This window comes from Capsicum annuum, chromosome 1 (genome assembly GCF_002878395.1).
Source record: "Capsicum annuum cultivar UCD-10X-F1 chromosome 1, UCD10Xv1.1, whole genome shotgun sequence".
Lineage (NCBI taxonomy): Eukaryota > Viridiplantae > Streptophyta > Magnoliopsida > Solanales > Solanaceae > Capsicum > Capsicum annuum.
The window spans coordinates 174,230,795-174,257,757 of NC_061111.1; the positions used below are offsets into that span (position 1 = coordinate 174,230,795).

The 26,963-nt window shown below is 34.9% G+C and overlaps 1 protein-coding gene and 1 pseudogene across 3 annotated transcripts in view; one reads left to right on the plus strand and one right to left on the minus strand.

The window, feature by feature from the left end:
* The window catches only part of LOC107857008 (adenylate isopentenyltransferase 5, chloroplastic), an 89,176-nt gene extending 65,568 nt beyond the window's left edge, over window positions 1-23,608 (minus strand). The window contains exons 1-2 of one of the 3 annotated variants that reach the window (XR_007052672.1): window positions 23,130-23,608; window positions 712-766 (exon numbers count right to left, since the gene is read on the minus strand). The gene's annotated coding sequence lies outside the window, so the exon portion shown is untranslated. Of the gene's footprint in view, window positions 1-711; window positions 767-8,435; window positions 8,859-23,129 lie in introns of those variants that run through there. The other 2 variants (XR_007052671.1, XM_047407858.1) reach the window with 2 other exon arrangements.
* Window positions 6,915-7,013, plus strand: LOC124892207 (annotated as a pseudogene).
* Window positions 23,609-26,963: the final 3,355 nt, after the last annotated feature.

Here is a 26,963-nt window from a genome sequence, read left to right on the forward strand (position 1 = left end):
TATCAGGTTCAGGACTGTCAGATACAATCACTTATGTTATCAATTATATTCAAATTCAGTAATCATGTTATCACTGTATTAGTGTCAGTTGTTATGTCTCATGTATGTATTCTCATGCTTATGATAATTAGTCAGTTATTGTTATTGTTCATGCATATGAACCCCATGCATTCAGCCTACCTTACATGCATACCGGCATATTCAAAGTACTAATGCATTTGTGCTATGGTGTCTTAAAGCATAGGTTCTGAGAAACGAGCTCCAAAGCAATAGTAGATTCTAGATATCCGCGAACAGAGTTAGAAGTGAGTCCTCATATTTCAAGGACATGATTATTTCCCTATTATCTCATTAATTAGTTTATTAGTTGGAGTTAGTGGGGAACATGACCCATCAACTCCTTACTCAGACAGTTTAGTTAGTTAGAGGCTTTTTAGACTATCATGTTTTTGACTTTAGTATGTTCAGTTTTGTTTTGGATATTTTATTACCCCACACATATATTATATCACTCAGATCATGTTCAGTATTGAACCTTATGGACTTTCTATTCATGTTTTCGCATTATGAAGTATTTTATGTAGTATACAGGTACAGATATCAGTCATGGGTTAGCTAGTGATCCTTCGAGGTCATGAGCACCATTTAGCGTTTCGGGTACCAGATTTGGGGCATTACATCAGGTCTTCTAGCTTCTGCACTTCTCTTCTCTTTTTGATCCCTTTTAAGCTCTATTCCACTTCTTTCCTTCTAATCACCTATATACCTGCAAAATGTGAAATTAGTGCATTCAACTAACAAAGTTGTCTCATTCATAGTAGTGTGCACTAATTTGGATGTAAATTAATGGTAAATTTACCACTCATCAATAGCCCCAACTTAAAACCTTACTTTTTCTCAAGTAACACTACCTCTTACTCAATGAGACAATGCAAATATAAGCCTATTTATACAACCAAATGATCACAATGTCTTCAAACTTGATTAACACCACAAGTAGTTCTCAAACATAGGCAAAGATATTCTCACGAAATCTCCTCGACATGATATACAATCTCAAAGATGCAAAGGACATTAATGAACTACAATGCAATAATTACTAACTCTCTAGAAGTGACTCCCTATCATTAGTAACTCCACTATACTTCCTTGCCTTATTTTCCAAAAGATGATAATTTCACCCACCTCAATTAGTCTGTATACCTTCTCAGGAATAAGGGATTTAAGTGAAAACACTCACTCTGACAAAGACTCTCTCAATGCTAACAAGTACCATACCATATACTTGACCTTCTTTTCAATCTCCACTACAATGACTACACTTAGTTGGAGATCTCGAAGGACTTTTTCAATCTTGTAATATAGGTTCTAGAAAGGGTATGATACCATTTGGGTAAAGAGTGGATACACCCTTCTTAAACATCTATATCACACTGTTTAACCCAATTTTTGACTGTGGACCACTTCATTTGTTTCCGAAATTCAGACATGCCTACTTTTGCTACCTTGATTTACCCAGTTCTTTGGTAGTATTTTATTTTGACTATTTTTTTTGCACTCCATGCTATTCTTTTTTTTGATGATTCCTTTGTTTTTCACTTTTTTCAATTTCTTTCTTTTCTTAGCATTATAGGCATCCACTTACATTATCATAGTCCAAGGTTATCTCTTCCAAACTTACCACCCCCAACTTAGGCATTTGACCTTAATCTTTATTTTCTAAGTTTAAAGATGGTAGGGTTCAAAAGACAAAATACTTTGAATGGTTCAAGGCTTGTAATGTGGTTGCCAAAGAAAGGCTTGAAGGATCAAAATGGGTAAATAAGGATACTATTCTATGTATGGGTAGGCTATTTAGGCCAAAGCAGGCTCCTAGTGTTCACAAAGGAGGTCTAAGATCATTTCACCAACTGACAATAATCACAATTATCCTTGCAAGACTAACGGGGTAAGTTCTAAATGGTACAAGTAAGCATGAGAGTTAGATAATTATGCTCACCGCATATGGCATGCAAACTTTTCAAGGAGGCTAAATTGCACTTCCTACTAGAGACAAAAGGGAGTATTTACCAATTTCTATAAGCTAAAGACTTTGGAGTCACAAAAAGAGGTAAAGTATTGTTACAAAATTATTCATGTCCATGCCCTTGGTTTGCAAAAATTTTTGGACGGAGGGTGGTGATTTCTTCTCATTTACATAATTTCCTATTTGTGGCACCAAACCAAGCCATCATCTAATATTTCAGATTTTAAGAGGGCAAACAATAGGGTACCCATACTTCACCATAGGTATAAGGATTATACCAAATCCAAAATGCCATAGGTACTTAGAGTTCCCATGTATTTCTTGCTCCGATGCTATGAGTTGTCAAACTTCCTCTGCTTTCATGGCTCAACACAAAATCACGATGATTTTCCCTTAAGAATGTCATTACCCAAAATATCATAGGAAAAGGCTCATCCAATATCATCATAATCAAGAGAAAGATAAATAAAGAAAAACAAAAAAAATGAAATAAGCAACTAATCCATGAAATGTGGCCCCCACTAGAGTGACCGAATATTACAACCTAGAATGTAAATAAAACTCATCCAAAATAACATAAAAACATCCAAGAATATCTTAATGGTACATGTAAAATGAATGAATAAGTAGACAGGCACCCCCAACTAAAAAGGTTGAGTGACCTCACTGCATAATCAATAAAGCATAAAGAGAGTAAAATGGTGCTCCCTATAAATATATCAAGAGTTTCTGTCTCTTTCAGATTCAACATCATCTTTGGCGTCATCAAAACCAGAAAACTCAGCTGGGGCCTCATAATCACTGTTAACTCTGGAAGAAGAAAGTCTTTCTCTGGGTCTCAGGACCTTCCAAAAGCCATTCACCTCCTTCCACATCTTAGTAAAGAACTTGCCTCTCTTCTTCTCCCTCTAATTCATCTTCTCATGTAAGTCCCTAATATCATTATGAGAAGCTACCAAAGATTAATAGGCCATATCAAGCCTAGAAATAGAGGCTCCTTGTATCCTTTGATCCTTCAGGTACCTCTCATAATCAGACCAAGACACATAGGAATGTCGGGTGGTGAAATGCTCTCCCATCCCCTAAAGCAAATTGGAAACTAGCTCCTTAATAGTCCTAATCTTGAAAGTGATCTCATCAATCTACCCTGCTTTAGATGTCCTACTTGAGTTTGTGTCCTCGTATGTTGAATTGTCTACATTGATCTTCGTCTTCTTGCTCTTGCTCGATAATCCCTCACCCCAAATCTTGAGAGGATAAATGAGGGTGTTTGGTTGTACCCAAGTGTCTCTAGGGTACTCCTCAACCTTGAATCTCTTGCAAAGCTCTGTAATGAAAGAAGGGAATAAGAGGAGTGTACCACCATGGATCTTAAAATGCTTTATATCTAAGATCATAAGTCGACCAACATTCAAAGAAATGTTTTCTAGTATACAAGCAACCATCCGAGATCTCATGTCTAGAACAGTAGTCATATATGTGCATGGAGTAGTCATATGTGTGCATGGAGAAACCTAGCTTTAAATGATGTTCATCCAAATTTTAGCTTCAATTGTGAAATCATTCATCGATATACCCCTCTTGGTACTCGCCCAATCAACCTTCTTACTAGGATACAACTTCTCTGCCATCCAACTCCTTGGTTCATACCCTTTTTCCTCGAATTGATCCATATCTACAGTCGGAAGCCTATATAGGTCATTTAACTATTTCGCTCCGAAGTGTACTTTCTTTCATCGGATCCAAATGACTGGGCCTGAGAGAGATACCACACTAAGGTTAGCATAGAATTCCCTTACCCATTGTTCGTTTTCCAGAAAAGGATCTGAAGCAAAATACCTCCACCAAGTGGTAATAAGTCGGTCATGGAATACTCAAAGCTTTTTAGGCACCTTATCCAGACATATGCCCCTCTCCGGTAGAAACTTTGTCTTGGGGAAATCACCATAGTACAAGTTTTCCTAATCAGAGGCCATGCGACGAAATTGATCATAATCTCCCATGATGTAAACTTGGAAAACCCGAGAATAACACAACAACACTCATCATTAATATATTCATGCTAAAACTATGCTATGTTGTCCAATTAAGCTCATGAGATGATTTCTTGGTGGATTTTGGGAAAAAATTGGAAGTGTAGGATTTTCGTTCACTATAAAAAATCACCCTTAGATATGGAGATCGGGGGTTACTATGCTGTGATTGCGATCCAATGACCGTGATCGCGGTATATGAGGCAAGACTGGACTAAATATTGCAAAATTCAAATCATTCAATATCATTGCCAAATTGTGTTTCAAATTAAGAAGTGACCTTATTCACATGTAACCTAGCCTCTAGGTAATTGATTATTCCCTTGGAATATGGAAAAACTAGCATTGAATTCATTTTGGCATTTAATAGAGCATTTGGTATGCACACACTATTTCTAGAAAATTAGAACAAAATTTGGGTACTCAAGACTTACCCTATCGGTGTACATACTAACTACAATAGCTAACCACACCAATAAATACATTTTAATAAGGATTTAGCAATTTAAACACCTTTTTTTGCCATTCGTAAAACATGAGTTATTCAGCCTACAAATTCACACAAAAAAGGGATTTGAAACTACATACCAAATTGAGGATGCAAATGGAGGCAATGAAAAGCTTGGATGCTTAAAATACGGTCAAGAACGGGTGCAATTTAAGAGAAAATTGAAATGGAAGTGTAGGGGAAATGGGAAGTCGGCTGGAATTTTAACCAACTCAGACCACGATCACGATCCATGTTCCACGATCTTGATCATACGGCTTACGCGATCACAATGGCACTGGGTCGTGATCGCGATACGTAAGCAATTTTTTGGTCCTCTGCACTCCTTTGTTTAGTCCATTATTTAAATTTCCACACTTTTTTTGATTCAACTTCATTAAATACACCTCAAAGACCACAAATACATAGATTAATCCACAATAAAAGTAAAATCTACTCTACTAAATCTAAAATAAAGGATACAAACCACTTTCGTGGCATTTGTTGGCTGCCTCACAGGTAGTGCCTTATTTATCATTGCGGCATGACATGCTTCAATTTTCAAGTAGAATCCTTGAGGGACCCATCATTCACCTCCTTAAGCACAACATCAATAACTGACACCACTTAAAGCTCAATAGGTTGTTTTTCCGTTTTACACACCCGGAAGGACACTTCACCATTATGAACTTGAAATTTCATTTCTCATATCTTCAAATCAACGATAGCTCTTTCAGATGAAAGGAAAGGTTAAGGAAAGGTTAGCCATGGATAATGGGAATCTCTTGCTCTTTTTCACAAACAAGCACCACAAAATCCGCCGAAAGAATGAAACGGTCCACCTTCACCCAAACATCAAATAAAACTCCAACCGTTCTTTTGATAGATTGGTCCACCCTAAATAGCCTTATTGTTGTTAGAGTAGGAGTTCCTAATCCTATTTTTTTTATAGATTTCATGGGGAATGATACTGATACTTGAGCAGAGGTCACACAAAGCTTTTTCAAAACTGTGTGTCCTTATGGTGCAAAGGATTGTAAAGCCCTCAGGATCCTCTTTCTTTTTCACTATAGCGCTAGTCATGATAACACTACACCCATGGATAATTTATATGGTTTAATTATCAACAAGACATTTCTTTGATATCAACATCTTCATAAGCTTAGCATATCACGATATATCTTGAATTACCTCTAGCAATAGGATATTAATTTAGAGACTGCCAAGTTTAGCAAGGAACGTCTTGAATTTAGCATTACCCTCCTTTTTGAGCCTTTGAGGGATTGAAGTGGGAACCTTCGCAGTAGGTATCGGATCACCTTGTGGTTTATCATTCTCAACTACCATTGGATTACCCTCCTCATCAACCACTTCTTCACTTAGCATTAGTTTTCTTTCATCCCCTCTTTGAGACTTCAGAGCTTTCTTATTTGAATCAACCACATGATTTTTCTTCATATTGGTTTATTCAACTTTTGGATCTTTTTCAACTTCCACCACAATATCACCAAAGGTATTGACATTCCTAGTGACAATAGCCAACACTTTAGCATCATTTTTTCGATTCACAACGGTATAACTAGGAAGGCCTCCTTATTGTTTAGCATTAAGTTTTGTGGAAATTTGACCGATTTAAGTTTCCCATTGCTTGATTGAGGTAGAATGTGATACAACCATTCGGTTTATTTTCCAAAAGTCGCCTTTCAATTCCCGGACCATTTTGTTTGTTCCCTCTACTCTTATAAAGATCTTTGCTAACACATCCTTAGTCTTGAATTTTTCAGGATCAATAGAATTGGGCTCTTTACCCTTTACTTGGTCATAGAGAGGCATATATTTATCATATTCCCTTTCCGTGTCTCTTCACTGACGATATCTATCCCTCTTACGCCAATCCCGCTCTCTTTCACGATCCGTCAAACCTTAGTTCCCACCTTTCCTTTGACAGGATGGGTGGGAACCTACCAGATAGTTAGCCAAATACTGAATTTCTTCATCAAGCCTTTTGACTTCTTCTTCATCAAAGCCTTTAGATGCCGCGACATTCACCATTTTTGTGGGTGCACCAATCACATGTTTCGTTAGCAACTCCAATTGTGTCATCATTTTTGCCATGTTCTCTTTCCTATCTTCATCTCTCTTCTTTTGCTCATTATCAACATAGGAGGTGGTAGGAAAGCCTTTAGATACCTCGATCTATCAGGTATGCCATCCCCAATTTTCTTTGTAACTTCCTCAAGCAAGTTTTTAGCCACATTATAAGACAACTTCATAAGTGAACCCTCGGCTGCATTATCCACCACGATTTTGCTTACTTGATCCAAAGCTCGATTGAAGATTTAGAGAAGCATCTTCTCCTGGACCTCGTAGTTGGGACATTGCATAAGCTTCCCATTAAATCTCTCCCATACCTCATATAGAGGCTCTCCATTCAATTAACAAAAATTAGTGATTTCTTCACATAATTGCAACATCTTGGATGGTGGGAAGTATCGGTCTAAGAATGTAATAGTAAGATCATCCCATGATGTGATTGACCCGACCGAAAGAAATTGAAGCCACAATACCACCTTACCCATTAGAGAAAATGGGATGAGTCACAACCGTATGGACTCTTGTGATATGTGAGCGATATTGAATGAGGCAAAAACTTCCACAAAATTCTTCAAATATAAGTTTGGGTCCTCATGATTCTGACCCCTAAAGAGACCCTTCATTTGAAGTATATGCAACATAATACTAATTATATGGAATACCATGTTTCATTTATTAGACGGGATACAGATGAGACTCGCACGTCGCACATAACGAAGTTGCTCATCATCATCAGGGGGAACATTATACATCCCGACATTACTTACATAATTACCCATAATGTCGTGGACACTACTGAAATCACCTAAAAAGAAACAAAAACAACAAACAAAGTAAATCAAAACCACCAAGGGTATACCCAAGGCAATAATCAACACCGCACAAGTGAAAACTAAGTCTCACTCCTCGATAATGATGCTATTTTGATCAAGCTCACCTATACCGAAGTTTTGATATTGGACAATCATTGTCAATAAAGCTCAACTCACATTGAGGTTGAATTCTTGAGGAGCGAGTTTAGTCTTAAAACCCTATAGGTGTTGATATCATCTAATTATATGCCCATAGTGTGAACAAAATGAAATGCATAAATTAAAATGGGGGGATTTGTTTGGAAATTTTTTTGTCAAAATCAAATCAAACTAACAACTCAAAATGATGATCGTGGTTAATATTTCAATATGAGACACGTCTTGGGATTATGTCTACCTAGGGGAAAATAATTTATGGGTTCGTGATAATAAGTGCAAATTCTAGTCATCAACTACATGGGTAGGCTAGGTTAGGAGTTCTTGAGGCTAATCTTTCAACAAAACCTCAAGATTATGACCCATGGATCCTTTAGGATAGCTCATGGATGTGGAAATAAAAATCACCTAATACCTCAATTGGGCATCCTTATTTCTAGGAAGATGCCCAAGATATAGCTAATTCTCAACTCACCCTTATTTCTAAGATGATGAAAAGAGCATAAGCTAAATCTACTATTGTTAACTAATGCCTTGTCACCCATATTCCTCTTTAAAAGATGATATAGGATCCAAAGGTACACTCACATCCCTTTTCAAGGATGATGTGAGAGTTTGAGAATTTGGGGTTTTCACCCATAAATCCCAAGTAAATTAAGAAAGCATTAGTTTAACCCATAATCAATGACCAAGAATCTACACTAATAAATGAAAACCACACATATTTGCACCCTATTTAAACGTAATCCCAAGATAAATTATTTAGCTACTCATGAACTTAGGGAGAAGAAATATACCAAAAGGTTCATTTAATGCATCCATGAAAATTGAAAGTAAAAGATTCTTCAATTTACTTCAATTTCACTAAACTGAAAATGGAAATTTAAACATAGTAGTTTCCCAAATTAGTAGGGTTTTCAAAGTCTCTATATTCAATTCTCAAAGTGATGAATACCAAATAATAAAGAGATTTTGCGTTATCAGGGATTTGGGGTCAGCTACATAAAATTACACAATTGCCCCTAGGCAAAAACCCATGATGCCACAATCATGGCCACTGCGCCCGCCATAAGATAATCGCGATCACTGGAAGTTGACCAAGCTTGACTTTCCACAATCGTGGACCTCAGATTGTGATTGTGGTAACTGAGACTTGTTCCTACTAAGGGTCTTCCAGCTTTTGTACCTCTCTTCTCTTGTTGATCCTTTTTAAGCTCACTTTTACTTTTTTCCTTCTCACTACCTTATGCCTACAAAATATGGAAATTATGTCATTCAACTGACAAAGTTGTCTCATTCATACATTTAAATCATAGTAGTGTGTATCAATTTGGATGTAAATGAGTGGTAAATTTAGCACTCATCACTAACCCCACAAACTATGGACCTTTACCATTGGAGTAAGCCTATCTCAATTTTTAATTGCCTCAATATTTTAAGGGTATCATCACCTCTTTCTTCAAAAACATATGCCCCCAAAATGATACAGAAGCCAACCGACATTTAGACTAAGAAAACTTTGCTTAAAGCTCTTCTCTTTCAATAATCCCAAAATATCTTGAGGTGATTCGTAAGTTCATCCTGTCTCTTACAAATAAATAATCAATTAAGACAATCATGAAAGAATACAAGTAGGTATTAAGCACCTTATTCATGAAGCCAATAAAAGTTGTTTGGGAGCTAGTGAACCTGAAGGACATCACTTGGAACTAAAGTGCCCATAATGGATCTGGAATGCAATATTGGAAGTGTCTTTAGTCCTAATCTTTAACTAATGATACCCAAATCTCAAATCAATTTTAAAAAATATTGAATCACCCTATAATTGATCAAATAAATCATCTATCTTGGGCAAAAGGTACTTATTATGAATCATAACTTGTTTAGCATCGATAATCTATACATATACATAGATTACCATCCTTCTTCTTAACGAAGAACACAAAAGCACCCAAAGGAGAACCACTAAAATGGATGAATTTGTTTTTTAGAAATTCATATAGTTAGGATTTTAACCCTCTTTGCTCAGTTGGGGCCATCATATACGGGGAATTGAGATGGGATGAATGTCTTGCTCTGAATCTATATTGAAATCATGTCACAATTTGGTGGCTACCAACCAGGTAAGCAGGAATTACCTCTAAGAATTCACACACAACTTGAACTATCTCAATTGATGGGATCTCTATACTAGAATTCTAAATATTAGCTAGTAATACAAATACCCCTCCTAATCAAACTCTTAGCATAAACATAAGAGATAAGTTTCATAATAGAAAGGTTGTAGTCACCCTCCAACTCCAATCTATCCTTCTTTGATATATTTATAGTTATTGATTTAGAATGACCTTATAAAATATCATGGTTTAGAGATAACCAACTTATCCCTAAAATGATGTCAAAATCTACCATGTATAATATCACCAAAACTGTTCAATTTTGATATCCCATAAACATAAAAGATTAGAGAGATAAACCTTATAAATTATACCATCATCACCAATATGAATGAATATATATCCAATCCCACACCAAATCCAATAGAAACATATAAAAAAGTCAAATCTGGATCAAACATCATAGTGGCCATCCAATCACAGACAAGAATAGTACCTTTCATTATTACATTTGATGCCTCTACCTAGGGCCTGCCTTAAAAACAAAACAATAAGCTTTATCACCAATCAAAGCATAGCCTCTACCAGTTTATAAATAATAACATCATCACCAACATAAGTGGACACATGAACATCAGTATTAATTATATCACACACCATATCCAATCCCAAACCAAATCTAGTAGAAACATATAGAAAAGTAGAATCAGGATCAAGTATCACAGACAAGAATAGTACCTATAATAATTAATTCTGATGCTTTTTCCTCAGTCCTTCCTTGAAAAACATAGAAATAAACTCTATCACCAATCAGAGTGTATCCTCTCTCAGTCTGAACACTACTTCAATTTATATTTCTATTACCATCATGGATCAAGTTGCTACCCCTACCAGTCCGAACCACTATGCCCACTCGGTGGACAACCTCTAATATTACTAGTACCTTCTCTACCTTCTATATCTAGAGCTTAAAGATCCTGCTACTAGCCTTATTGACCAGACTATCTGACATCAGGATAAAATATTTTAATATGATTGACCCAACCACATTCATAGTATGCATGGTCCATCATTGGTCCATAATAAGATGAAGTTAGATAACTACTAAAGTTTGAAGATGATTGGTTGTTCCTTGATGGACCCCTAATAGACACCTACATTATTGACTGAATGGGGTGAGAAAGATATCCTTATGAACTTTAACCCCTAGAATATGAACCATTAATCTTCTATCTTAATGGGCCTTATTTTCTATCATCTTAGCATAACCCTCTTGTCTCACACCTTCCACCTTTTTAACAAAATCAACCATCTCTTGAAAAGACTTATATGAAAATATCATCCATAGTGAAAAAATCTAAAGGCCTATGTTCAAACCCTTTACAAAGTGAATAATCCTCTCCTCCTTATTATGACAGGCCTTAGTAGGATCCTGAATTACCGATTGAATGGGGTAGGCAAGGTATCCCTGCAAAATCAGACCCCTACAATATGGGCCACTAAAGTTGTACTTTTGTAGGCCAGTTTCCTGTCATCTTAACATTACTCTCTTACTTATACCTTCTTCGTTTTGAACAAAATAATGTATCTCCTAAAAAGACATACCTAAAAATGTCATCTGTGGAACAAAAATTTGGACACTTAAGTTCAACCCTTTATAAGGTAATGAACCCTCTGCTTCTTATTATGTAACAATTAAGATGAATACCTAGTCAATGAATGGAACTTGGTCTCATAGGATACAACTAACATATTATATGTTTAGGATTGGTAAAGTCATCCTTTTTTTCTATTCCCTTAAAGTATAAGGTATATATTTCTTTAAAATAATTGAATACAATTAAGTCTTGGTCAATTGAAGCCTACTTGCAGCTTTAGAATTGACATTTCCCTCCATCACATCTTGACATCTCCCTGATATTGAAATATGACAAACTTTACGCCATAACTCTTTACTATACCCATCTTGTAAAGTCTTTCATGGTACTCGATTATGCATTCATAGGCATCCTCAGTCTTGCTGATATGAAAACAGGAGGCTTTATCTTATAAACTTTCAAAACAAATCATGATCATCTCCAATCATCACAGGAACCATTATCTTCATCCATTATGGGAGCCATGGAAAAAGTATGTTGCACTCTCGAATATTCAACCTTAGAAACTACCAAAATAGTCCTATTTTTGGAAAACCCACTAAAATCTAATAACCTATTGAATCATGTTGGAAGGCACCTAAATAGGTGTTAAACCACTTTGAATTGGTGGTGTCTTATCATGAACTGCTATTTCCTCATACTACTCGATTATCACCCCCTGCTATCTTTGGAATATCCTTAGGTAGGGAAGGAGATGTTGACATCTCCCAAGAAAGTCTGGTTGCTCGAGCCTTATCCCTAGTGGGCAATGCTCTTTTTCCCATATCTCTTACTCCTCTCACCTATTCTCTACCAAGAATTGTATCCTCGATGGTTGATTTGTGCACCTATGCTCTAGGTCAAGTCACTCCTATTCTTACTATCTGTGATAATATGAATATGAGTTAGAATTCTAATTTGGATCACCAGATACCAATTTTCATCAAGTAATAGCATGAAAGAAAGAAGAATTTGAGTTTTTCCTAGTGTCCTGTAACCTCTCCAAAAGTACAGACATCTCCTTATCATTCTACAAGAATCTAATACACATGTTCTTGTGCAATGGGGCCGAATAATCTTGGCTATGATACCAACTTTGTCAAGACTCAAATGATTGTGAGTGACACCCCTACTAACCCTAATGGCAAGATAACTATCTAACCCAAACCATTTCCCAACACTTGGTCATGTTTAAGACAAGATAATCAATTAATCTATTCTAACAATGTAAACTATCTTAAATACTTATAAAGTACTATTACACATGGAAAATACTTCAACTAACTATTACAATTGTCAAGACCCAAAAGTCGCCGTACAAGAAATACAAAACAAAATATGTCTAAGAAATATCCAAAACTAATAAAATACTGAAAAGTCTCATTATTGGGAAGAAGGTCAAGAACTCCAAAGATGATTTATGGCAGCCTATTAAAATAGAGCTCTCTGTTGGATCGATATCGGATGTCAACCGCTAGAGAAAAGGTCATAACTAAACCTCATAAACATTTTCTACACTATAAAAGCAGAGTACAAGGTAGTATCAGTACTACTACTATATATTGGTAGGTATCATAGGCCAACTCATCTTAAGAATATGCATACAATATAAATAAAATAACAAGTAGACAGACATCAACACATAGAAAGTAATTCAATGTATCAGCCAGAACATCAATAATGACTAGGGGTATCAAAATGAACCCAAATTGAGTTGACCCGCCCAACCCGCCCAAAACATAATGGGTTGGATTCAAGATAATTTGTTATTGGGTAAATGTTAACCCACTAAGCCCCAACCTATTTTCAAATTGGGTTCAAATGAGCCCAGTCAATCTCTAACTCAACACATTTAATAGAAAAATTATTTTCTTAATAAAAGTAGAGAAAAAAAGTGAAAATCTGTTCTCCCACTCTTAAAATCACCACCTTACCCCACCCCTACTTTACTCAACCCCGCAATAAGCCAACTTACCCCACCCCTACACCGCCTCCCTTAAATAAATTATTTTTATTTCTTAAAAAGCTCTTTATAAATTTTTTTCTTATCCCCACCCACTTCATCCCCATTTCCCCTTCCTATGAACCCTCACCCTAAAAAATTAAAAATCTTTTAATTTTTAAAAGTAAATAAATAAGTATTTTTTTGAACAAAAACAATAATCTTACCCCAACCCCATCTCTCCCTACTCCCTACTCCCTACTCCCTACACCCCCATACCCTCTTCCCCTATAGGACATATCCCCTCCCCTCCCCCTTCCCTCCCTAAAAAACATATATATTTTTAAAAACTCTTGACTCAATCTCTATATTTTCCGTAACCCCAACCCCCACATCCATACCCCTATAGCCCGCCTGCTCCTAAATTTTTATTTAAAAAATTAAATTTCTTTTAATTTGTTTTACCTCAACTCCCATTCTAAAACCCTCCCCTCCCTCTCCCCCCTATAAATTTTTTTTTTGGTTTTATAAAAATTAAATTTTAAAGAAATATTCTTACCTCACCCTCACTCCCTACCCACCCACCCAACTTTTTAAACCCATTCAAATTTTTTTTTTTTTACAAGAGGTAAATATTTATAAGCTAATATTTTTTAGACTAAGCGGTTAAATTGAGCGGGTCAAGACCCAACTTGATTCTTACCCATTTCTACACAACCCATTTCAAACCAAAGTGAATTTAGGTGGGTCACGACCCAACCTGATATCTAATTCAACCTATTTAATATCTTTATTCTTAACCTAACCCGCCCATTTGACATCCTTAATAATGACCAATAACGCCACAAGAAATCCATGTAAGTAAGTAAAATATCAGCTATATCATTATCAATCACAAAATCAACAACTATAGCATAAGTAGAAACTACATCCATCTCAATCTCACAATTAGGATACCATTTGTTCATTATTCATTTTAACCATATAACCTCTCTCAATTCATACTAATATATACACAATAGACTTATTTTTTCCAACTATTCATAACCTATAGGGGACATTTTTAGTCCATGTACCATACCGGTATGGCATCTGATCCTTCATAATAAATGACACAATATCCATATCCAAACCAATATTGCCCAATATTCCATACTCATAATATACATATCTTATGAGATATCCTATCTCTCAGGATTCATAATAATGTACTATATTTACTAACACACATTAATCATGAATTAATTCATTCAAGTATAAACAACTCAACAATCATTAATTACAATCATGCTTGAAGATCTGTCAATAAACATCTGATTTAGGAACATACAATAAAAGTTAGTCTACAATCTAATTAAACTGTAACCTACCTTAACCATCGATCCCATAAGCAAGTTAGTTAGCAAGAGCCTTGTCTTTCCTCATCACCATAGAATGTTCAAAGTATAAAAAAACAATAGAGAGTATACATATTTGTTCTTTAATTCTAATCCTTAGGTATCAAACCCCTCTGACTTTTACCTTTGATCATAGCCTAAATTATAGTATAAAGTTTTTTCAATCATTAATTTACCCTAGATCCCCATAATTCACATTCATAAGATGTCATAACCAAAATGGTTATGATTAGTTCCCATTCTTACTTATGCTAGGAGAATCATGTGTAACCCAAAACCTCAAATAACCTAATTTTATAACCCAAGACTACCCCCTAGTTTTAACATGATGCTTAAGGCCACAAGTGACATTAAGCTAACCCATAATCTGGTATCTGTGGTGAGAACTAAGTAAAATAATAATAAAGCATTATAAGTGAAAGCTAAGCAAATAAAATTTTTCTTAATATGTAATACTATAATGATACCCAACTTGTCTGAACTACTGATAAAAACTAAAAACAAGTCTAACCATATGAAAGCCTAAAAAACATAAGAAGTTGATGGGACAAACCCCTAACTAACTCTGACAAAGAAGTACTGAAAATAACTGCAAGTAACTTGTCCTCAAAGGATGAGGACTCACCATAACTACTACTGAGCGGTACTAAGATGACTTATAGCGATTAATGAATGGAGATGACTTAGGGCGATTAATGAACTAAGTGTCCGAACCTATGTTATAAGACAACATAGTGCAAGAGAGAGTATGCGATCAGTACTTTGAATGCAATGGTAAGGGAGATATGGACAACTAAGATACATATAAATATTGATCTTAAATGTATGAACATGTAAATAAATACAAGAACAAGTAAAATATGTGCTGCAATAGCCTTTAAAATTGAATAGCTGAATGACCAATAAACTGAACACTTGGTTATGCAAACCTAATCTGATATAGTGTAAATACTAAACTGAGTCTGTGGGAGCTAACTACAAATGACATGCCCCTATCTGAGCTAAATGGGGTCCAACCTGTAACCCCAGTTGGAAGGGTATTAGTACCTTTTCACGGGGACTAATACATAGTTGACAATATGTATTCCAAAAGACTGATATCCTAAAGGACGAGGGTGTCATGCCTCTACTGATGGGGGACCCTTAATAATATATGATGGTGCCATAGGTCTATAACTTAGGGACTACTACTAACAACTAGTGCCTAACTGACGAGGGAGCGGCCATCCCTGTATTCAATCGGTGCTAAGTGGTACTCTAACTAAATGGCACTGCTATTATTATTATTTGTTCAATATAATTTGGTACTGATAAGTGCTCAATATGAATATGATAGTTCTAATATAATGATACAAACATGGTCTGAATGACTGATAAGTTTAAAATCTAAAATATGCATGGCTATCAAGGTATCAGGTGTTCATAATCCTCCAACACTGAATAATACTTTAAATATAATAACAAAATTTTAAAAACTATTGGGAAACTCATCATTCAGAGACCCAAAACATAGATGATATCAATAACTGATAAAAACCATGATTATAGGTATGGAAAGATGCTTAACTTATAAGGACAACATGCTAACATGGTTAAATTCATAAATTGGCAAACCAACATAGTGTCAACTAAACATGATATGAATGACTAGGGTTATAAAGCATGCAAGAGTATAATTCTCATGGGAAAACACAATTTCATTGTTTGTATTCAGAACTATTATGAAAAAAACAATTAAATTTATATTAAATATTAAAATTTTGTTAAAAGAGGGAAAAAAGTTTATACTTGAAAAATAAAGGATTCTTGGGACTTAATGGGTGAAATGGATCCGTTGATGAATATCCCACATACCTGAGTTGCCTGTATTCATGAAGAAAAGTTGGAATTGAGACCTTGGATGGTTGAATTCTTGGAAAAAACTTTGATTTTTGTGTTCTTAAGGATGAGAGGGAATTATCATTGACTGATGAAGAATGGGGTAAATAATGCCCCTCTTGAGTTTTAAATCGTCAATGGGGTGTTTAGGTAGAGGGGAAAATACCAAAACACCCTCACCCATTTAATGAAAATTACAGGATAACACGACCTACATGGCACGAAGGCAATCATGGAGGCTAGTATCTGTGACACACTATGTATCGTGGAAGGCCAGTCTCTCTAGCACATTGAAATCGTAGTGGAATGCTGAATCCGTGGTCCAAAAACACCCCAAACCTCTTTTAAAAATTCTAAAACTAGCTTTTTTCCAACAATCCTTGCTGATTTTGATGCCAAAATAACCTTGCTAGCACTGGCTAGCCACATACAAAGCCTGACTAGCTGCCTAGTGCTCTCATGATAGAAGATTTTTCATCATTAATCCAAAAAACTAATAAATCATTATTTTATAATGATATATCTATAACCCAGTTGTAAAATTTTTTTGCTGAGCTTCTCAAACCAGTGTACTAAAGGGGTGAAAGGATGCTAATTTTCAAAAGAATTAATCTATCCCCTTCAAATAATATGATTTAGTAATGGGGTTCCAAGGGTAGTATGGACTGACGATGAGGTTAATATAATGTATGTTTCGGAGGATTTGCAGTATGATATCATAGGTATGTTTTCATATGTATGGCCTGAGCTTGTTGATCTAAGGGCTTATTTACTAGACAACTAAAGCTACAAAGTGATTGCAAGATAGGCTATTTAAGAATCCATCATATTTTGTTAAGATTCGATCTAGCTGAGGATTTTGTTAATGTGATGGCAAAGACCATATATTACATTAATGATAGGGATGGATATTCATAACAAATGAGGCCACTGATTTATGACGCTAAGTTCACAGCAGAGGAAGAAATTATGCAGCCAATGGCATGGATTTATTTCCTAAATTTAAAACCAACTTTCTTTGAAAATGAGTCTTATTTTTCATTGGCATCAATTGTAGGGAAACCAATCCACTTGGATTCATCCACTATAAACAAGACTAAACGTAGTTGTGCTAGGGTAAAAGTTCAAATTGATCTACTATCAAAAATTCCTGATTATTTGGAGCTTAAAATTGGTAATGAGAAAACAAAGAAATCAAGAATAGAAAAAATTACTACCAATTATCATTTCTTGTCTAAGTATTGTAAAGAGTGCAAACTCCAAGGTCATCGTGAATCGGAGTGTAGATTTCCACATCCAGATCTGAGACCATCATATGAAGAAGAGAAAGTTAAGAAAGATCATAGCCAGAATATGGATACTGGAGGTAGCAAGACAAGGTTTAAGGATGGAAGAAGAAATAGATAAAATTTACACTGGAATCCTACCAGGTGCAGGCTTATTAATAATGATTTCTTAAGTGAAAAAGCATTGACACAAAAGAAATGATTACCTGATACTAATCTTTTTATTGCATTGGGAGAAATGGAGGATGAAACTTTAAAAAATAATAATCAGTCAACACTCTCACTAATATCAAAGTGGAATACAAAGAAGAAAAATAATAAATTAAGGACTGGGTGACCAAGTCTTTCCATGATCTGTCATCTAAGAGAGTAAAATCACTGAAAGAATGACCTACCAGAGAAGAACAAGAAACTGAAACTCAATTAGTAAAGTTAGACAAGGAGCATAGTGTGGAAGTTACAGATACAGAGGTGAATCCTACAGCAATAATGATTTAAAGGGAAGTAAATTCTCATACAGTGCAATAAAAATCTTTAGATCAATGAGCTAATATTAAATCCTAGAGCTCAATAGCAGTAAAAAAATCATTTGATGTTGTGAATCAATTAAAGTAGTTTGAGTAGTCTCAAAGCCAAAGTAAAGGGTGAAGAGTAACTGTGAGAATGTGATATCAACAATAATTTCATCATCTACAAGATCAAAGGTGAAAGAAGGTCAACAGGATAATGAAAGGCAAAACATAACCTCTAATGAGGAGAATTAGTTAGCTGTAGTGGACATCCCTTTGGATATTCATGAGTCTTTGGTTTAGGGTGTGACTCAACATCATAACTCTCTCCATGTATCATAATATAGAAATTAATGATGGAGTTAAGCGAATTGAGGATAAATAAATTAGTGGAAGTAGTGAGCATGACATAATCAAGCAAGGGGATTTATCTCCCAGAGTAATTAAGGATAGTAAGGCTGGAAGGAAATCAAAGAAGCTGAATAATGAAGAAGATTCTATACCTATAAGAGTTCAACTGAAGAAGAGTGGCGTCTCAAAATAATCAAAGTACAAATAAAGGCTTTAGTATGGAATATCAGATCTGTGTAAGTCACAAAAGGATTTTCAAGGGTTCAATTACTGCATAAGTTTCATAAGTTTGATTTCATTGCCTTAATGTAGCCTTTTCAACATATAAGAACTATCCAAAGGTACAAGAATAGAATACATATGCCTATAGCTTATTACAATTATTCAGGAAGGATATGATTCTTTGTTAATCATGGTTTAAATGGTAATATTATCAGTGATACAAAATAATAGATAACATGTCATTTGACTGATATAACCACAGGTTTGCGTTTTCTATTGACAGCTGTGTATGCTAAATATGATATGTATAAAAAATTAGTGCTTTGGGACGATCTACTTATTGTTGCTAATGCCAATTCAAAACCTTTGGTAATTGGGGGAGATTTTAATGTTGTTCTTAATAGTGTTGAAAAAATTGGAGGTAATCTTGTGATATTTGTTGATGTAGAAGATTTTCATCACTGTAAAGAAGTTTGTGGTATTGTTCAAGTGATTTATAAGGGCAACCCTTTTACTTGATGAAATGGGAGAAGAGGAGCTGATTGTACTTTTTAATGGTTAGATAGAGCCTTTGTTAACTCTGAATTTTAAAATTTGTTTTCACACTTAGAAATAGAGCATTTTCCAAGAGATGGATCAGATCATGTCCCTCTTTTTCTTAAATATGAAAATAATAATACTACAATTAATAAACTTTTAGGTTTCTAAATTCTTGGACCCTACATATAGAGTTTAAGGAAGTGGTTAGGAGTAGTTGGGATACTAATTATCAGAATAATCCTTTTTCAGATTTCAAAAAAAGATCTAGCAAGTGAAATATGTTATCTCTAAGTGGAGTCAACAATTTTATGGTGATATTATTCAACAACTACACATTTGAGAGAAAATTGCTAGAATAAATGAGACGCTATTTAAATATAATCCTATCTTGAGAATCAGATTGTTATGTAGAAGGAAAAAGTTAAATTTATCAAATATCTTCAAATAGAAGAGTGTTCTTAAAAACAGAAAGTAGGGTATGACTGTTTGAAAGTGGGGACATAAATACCAACTTTTTTTATAATATTATCAAAGGAGGGAGAAATAGGTTCAAGATTTATAGAATATTAAATGATCAGGTGATCAAATAGATGAAGAGGCTATTCAGTTTTTTAAGAATAAATTTACTCAAGAAAGAGATACAACAACCTTCCCACTAATTGAATATGTCCCTAAGTTGGTGAATAATGAAGATAATGAGATACTACAAGCTATTCCAGAAAAGGAATAAACGAAGAAGGCAATGTTTAATTTGAATGGAGATAGTGCAAGTAAACCAAATGGTTTAACTGGGACATTTTATTAGACATTCTGAGATATAGTTGGTGAATATGTAGTCAGACCGGTATTGAAATTTTTTGTAGGAAATTCACTCCCTAAATCTATTACTCACTCTAATTTTGTTCTCATTCCAAAAATATATGATATTCAATCTTTCTTAGATTCGAGATGAATTAGCTTGAGGTATTTTATGAGTAAGATTCTATCCATAATTATGCATGACAAATTGGAAAGCATTCTTCCTAGATTGATCTCCCTAATCATTCAGGCTTTATTAAATGGAGAAGTATCATAGAGAATGTTGTATTAACACAGAAATTGATTGCAGATATTTGAAAAGATGGAAAAACTTCTAATGTAGTCATGAAATTAGATATGGCCAAAGCTTATAATAGAGTCTCTTAGTTCTTTCTAATGAAAGTGATGAGGAAGATGGGGTTTGCTGACAATGTTGTTGATATAATTTGGAGATTAATTTCTAATAATTAGTACTACATACTATTGAATGGTCAATTAGTGTGTTTCTTTTATTTAACTATAGGGTGAAAAAAAGAGACCCTTTATCTCCCACTTTGTTTATTTTTTCATCAGAAGTGATGTCAAGGTTCTTTAATCATTTGTTTGATGATATTTGGTTTACTGGTTATGGAATGCTTAAATAGAGATCCAATTTGAATCATTAGTCTTATGCAGATGATACATTTACATTCTCCACTCATCAATATTCCTTGGAGAGTATAATGCAAGTGTTAAGAGAATATGAGACTAAATCTGGCCAGAAGGTGAATATGAACAAAAGTTTCTTTTATATGCATTAGAAAGCATCAATGGGTGAAGTTCAAATAGTGGAACAGATATTGGTATGAAATAAGGCAGTTTTTCAATTAAATATCTTGGTTGTCCTTTGACTCATTCAAAGAGGAACAAAGAATATTTTGCAAAATTAATCAAAATGGTTCAGAGCAAACTCCAAGCATTGAATAGAATATTATTATATAGAGGGAAGGAGGTTCTAATTAAAAGCATTCTTCAAAGCATACCTATTTATATTCCTTTTTTCTCTAGGTCCTTCCAAAAGCTCATCAAATATCTACATAGGATCTTTGCTAAATTTTTTCGGAACAATAAGGAATCAGGAAGGGAAAAGCATTGGGCCGCTTGGGATAATGTATTTTACCCAAAAATGAAGGGGGTTTGGATTTTAGATGTCTGAAAGATATCTCTTTGGATTTAAATGCTACACTATGATGGAGGTTTAGGAATTAAAGAAATCTGTGGGCAAACTTTTCATGAAATAAGTATTGTAAAAAATAATTTCCTACCATGGTGACCTTGAGAGGAGGAACACAAGTCTGGAAATCCATGTTGAATGCTAGGGACAAGGTGGAATAGTTTTTGTTGTGGGAACCTAAAAGTGTACATCCGTAATTTGTTTGATAATTAGACCAGTTCTGGTCCTCTATTTAAACAACAATCTAATGTCTCTACATATTACCCTCTAAAAGACAATGCAATATTTATGAGGGAGGATGGATATAATTATAAAGTTATGGAGAATGAGATTTCGGATATCATGGTGTAATAGGTTGGGGACACTTAGGTTGTTTATGCTATAATAAGGAGATGGATAAACTTTGGTGGACTAGAAATAGCAAGGGTATATTTACTACTAAAAGTGCTTCGGAATTATTTAGGAACAAAGAAGAGGAGAAAGAATATTTGAAGTCCATCTGGATTAAAGAAGGCCTTTTAAATAATCCTTTATGACTTGTAGTATATGGAACTCTTATATTCCAGTTGCAGTAGTCATGCATCAGTGGAATTCTGAGATTGATGAAAGGTGTGGCTGTTGTACAGAACCACAAGTAGAATCTATTCAACATCTATTCCTCTAGGGAGAAGTAGCTGAAATGGTATGGAATTTATTCTGTAATGCAGTTAGTATTGTAGAGCATAGACTAAATTTGGTGTAGAGTGTCAAGCTATGGAGGAAAGGGAATGGCGATCATAAATTTATGACAGTGTTTTATGTTGTTCTATTGTTTATGTTTTAGTTTCTATGGAAAAGAAGGAATACTATATTGCATAATGGTAGATATAAGGATAGAAATATTACTTGGGACACTACTAATTCTATCATTAGTTTATCAAACTCAGATTTCACATGGAGTTGCATGGAAAAAATTGGGTTGAAATTATTTATATTTTGCATAGTTATGGAGATTCATACTTCTTAAAGTGATTAAGTGAAAACCTTAAAAAACTGGCTGGTTTAAAGGCAACCTTGATGGTTCCTCACAAGGAAATCTAGGTCTAATCTCCATTGCTTTCTATATAGGAGATAATCTGGGAGATCTAATTGTTGCACAGGGGTGTAGAATAAAGGATAGAAATAGTTTTATGGCTGAGGCATTAGCTATACAAAATTGTTTACAATATTGTTCTATAAATAATCTAAGGCAGGTTATTATGGAAACAAATTCTTGGAGCATGTTCCAAATACTGAAGGGTGAATGGGAAGTCCCATAGAGTGTGACAATGGTGGTCAACTCCATTTGAACTCTGATGGAATATCTAAAAGTTAGAGTGATATATTCCCTTAGGGAAGGTAACACTCTAGATGATTTTTTTTTGCTAATCTAGTTTTTGTTTTTGTAGGTAATTTTGAATTCAATAACATTGCACAATTTCTGATTTAAGCAAGAACAATAATCCAATTGGAAAAACTTGGAATTCCTAATATTAGGAGGATCAACAAGGCACAAGAAGAACAAACACCAAGTTGATTCAAAAGGAAGAAAGGATTTAAATTTTCATTTAAAAGGATAGTCACAAGTAGAGAGAAGAAGTTAGAACAGTTACCTGTTGCTGGGAGTGAATTCCACAAAACATTCCACGTACGTCTAGTGAGAATTTGGGATGGTGAAGGCTAGATATTCAAATAACAGTAGCAACAGATCTACCATGGACTTCGATTTAGAAATGAATAGATTATCTATATGAAGATGAGGATTAATAGTTTTAAAAAATCCTTTAACTCATTAATTTAATCATTGTAGCTCAGGTGGTGGTATCAGCTTCAATTGAAGCAAAACCCATCGAGCTACATGATTGAAGAACATAAGAAAAAGGATTGAGGTACTTAGATGAGGCAAATCAGTGAGGATTTGAGCTAGAAACAACACAACATCATCGATTTCAACAAGGGATTTTCTTGGATTTTAACAGCAGCGGAGGATGATGAAGAGTTGCTCTACTGTTGATTTGAAATGTGATTAGGGTCTCTTGTTTCATAATTTGTTTAGCTTCTTTTGATTTAGATTGTCGGGTTGGGCCGGGACAATTTTGGGCCTGAATATTGTGAAGATTTGATTTATTTGGTTTTAATAAATAGGTTGATGCCCGAAACTTTAATTAAGAAAAGAAAATTCTGATACTCTTCTGGATTACCCTTTTAACATCCCTAAACATATTTTAACTCATAAATTAACATTTTGGATTCAGGAAGGTAAAAAATAAATATTCAAAATCTTGGTGTCTTAAAATAGCCATGTCACTTGTATATAGTGTAAATTAAATAGCTTTGGGACTTCAAAACGTTGGATGAATAGCTGGAAACTCATCTAAAATCTTATAGGGTATTACAATATCTCACCCTTAGGATCATTTACCCCCGAATAAAATTGTCTAAGTTGAGATACTAAGAAGAATAAGATAATGTACCAAATACTTATGAGCTGAACTATGATTAAGTTACTAAATTTCAAATATGACACATGGATTGATCTGAATTCATGAATGCATGCTATGACATGAGGATGGTCAGAAAGCTGAGATAGAAAATGAGAGAATCAATTTAATAGAAACCATTATCTTAAGCTGAATATGAGTTCATAGAGAAAAGGTGGGGATACTTGGCTCGCATATCTGCTTCTGCCTCCCAAGTATCTCGCTCAACGGACTGATTTCTCCATAGAACCATAACCCTGGGAACTTCTTTATTCCTTAACCTACAAATTTGACGATCAAGGATCTCAACTGGGTATTCTTAGTAGTAAAGGCTATCTTGCATACCCACACTTTCTAAAGGAATGATAGAAGTTGGGTCATCAATGCATTTCTTTTGTAAAGAAACATAAAACACCGGATGCATTGATGCCAAATCTGAAGGCAAATTTAACACATAAGCTACCTTCCCAAAATGGATCAAAATCCTAAATGGGCCAACATAGTGGGGACTGAGCTTCCCTTTCTTACCAAACCTCTTGACCCTTTTCATGGGTGAAATTTTCTAATAAACCAAGTCACGAACATCAAACACAAGATCTCTTCTTCTCACATCAGTATAAGATTTTTGTCGGCTCTGGGATATCTTCAACCTTTATCAAATCAACTGAACTTTCTCTATCACTTCAAACACTAAATCTGGCCTTATCAAAGCAATCTCACCTACTTCAAATGAACCAATAGGATATCTACACCTTCTTTCATAGAGAGCCTCAAATTAAGCCATCTAAGTACTGGAGTGATAGATTTTGTTGTAGGCAAACTCAATTAAAGGTAAGTGGTCATCCCAACTACCCTTGAAGTCAATAACACAAGCCCTCAACATATCCTCTAAGGTTTGAATAGTCCCCTATACCTGAACATCTATCTAGGGATGAAAAACCATACTGAGATGAACTTGAGTACCAAGACCCTTTTGAAAAGCCTTCTAAAAATGAGAGGTAAACTGGGTACTTTTATTTGAAATAGTGGTTAATGGAACCCCTAGCAACTTTTCCAACTTGTTGAGATAGAGTCTAGCATAATCCTCGGCTAAATACGAAGAATGAACCGGTAAGAAATAGGTTGACTTGATCATTCTATATATAATAACCTAAATCGAATCATGATAATGACACATACGAGGTAACCCTGTCAGAAAATCCATGTTCAGAACTTTCCACTTCCAAGTAGGGATGCTAAAATCTTGAAGCATACCACGAGGCCTTTGGTGTTCAACCTTAACCTACTGATAATTTGAATACTTATCCACAAATTCCATAATATCTTTCTTCATACTATTCCACCAATAGATTTTCTGTAAATCACGATACATCTTAGTGGCCCCTAGGTGAATGGAATATCGCGTACCATGCGCCTCTACTAAATATTCGCTATCTCAAAGTATCCATACTCAAAAAAACATAATCCTCCCTAACAACAAAGCACACCATCTCCCTCTTGGGAGAAAACCTCTACCTTCTGATCCCAAACTGCCTTCTTCAACTTGGCCAAGATAGGATCACTGTCTTACTTCGCTTTCACTTCAGCCACTAATGAAGATTTTGAACCATTATGAACCCATATACTACTTCTAGCTAAATTAAATAATCGAAACCCAATATAGAAAGCTAATGAACCTCACGGACTAACTCTTTCACATCCTACTCAACATGTGCAACACTTCCCATAGACAACCTACTAAGGGCATCTACCACTACATTAGCCTTAACCGGGTGATACAACACAATCATATCATAGTATTTCAACAATTCAAACCACCTTCTCTGACAAAGATTTAACTTATTCTAAGTGAATATATACTATAAACTCTTATGACCTATGAACATGTCAACATGGACCCCATAAAGGTAATGCCTCCAAATCTATAAGGCAAAGACAACTGCTGCTAACTCAAGATTATGGGTTAGATAATTCTTCTCATGGGGTTTAAGCTGTCTAGAGGCATAGGCTATGACCTTACCTCATTGCATTAACATGCAACCAAGACCAACTCTAGAAGCAATACAATAAACTATAAACCCATATGAACCCTCTGGTAGAGTCAATAATTGAGTGAAAGTGAGTCGAGTCTTCAACTCTTAAAACCTCTTCTTGCAGGAATTTGATCAATAAATTTGACTTTCTTATGAGTTAGTTAAGACATGGGATAAGAAATTTAAGAAAATACTTTAACAAACCATCTGTAGTAACTAGATAAACTCAAAAATCTCCTGATATCTGATAGAGAGACAAGTCTAGGACAATTTATCACTGCTTTGGTCTTATGAAGATCAACTCAAATGCCATCACTAAAAAAATATGATCAAGGAAAGCTACTAATCTTAACCATAATTCACACTTGCTAAACCTAGCAAATAACTGGTGATCCTTAAGGGTCTGTAATACAATCTTCGAATGGTCAGCATGATCACCTTCACTACGATATTTCACGAGGATGTCATCTATGAAAGCTATGATGAACATGTCCAAGTACTTAGGATAGGATATACCTCAGACTCAATTTTCCCTTCCTACCAAAATGCATTACACCCTTCATAGGTGACACCTTCAAGAGTACCTTCTCCCTTATTTCAAACTTCACATTTTTCACCTAATTATCTGCATACTCTTTCTATTAACTCTGAGATGCTATGAGCTATTTCTTATCTAAATCATACCTTTTCTATCAAATCCTTAAGATTGTTAGTTCCCCAAGGCCCCACTTTGAAAATATCAAACCATCCAATTTGAGACATACACCTTCGACCATAAATGTTTCAAAAAGAGCTATGTTAATGTTGAAGCGGTAGCTATTATTGTCGGTGAATTCAAACAAAGATAGACATTGGTAAAATTGATCCCTAAAGTCATCACATACACCAAAAAATGTCTTTGAGCACTTGAACAGTTTGCTCAAAATAACTATAG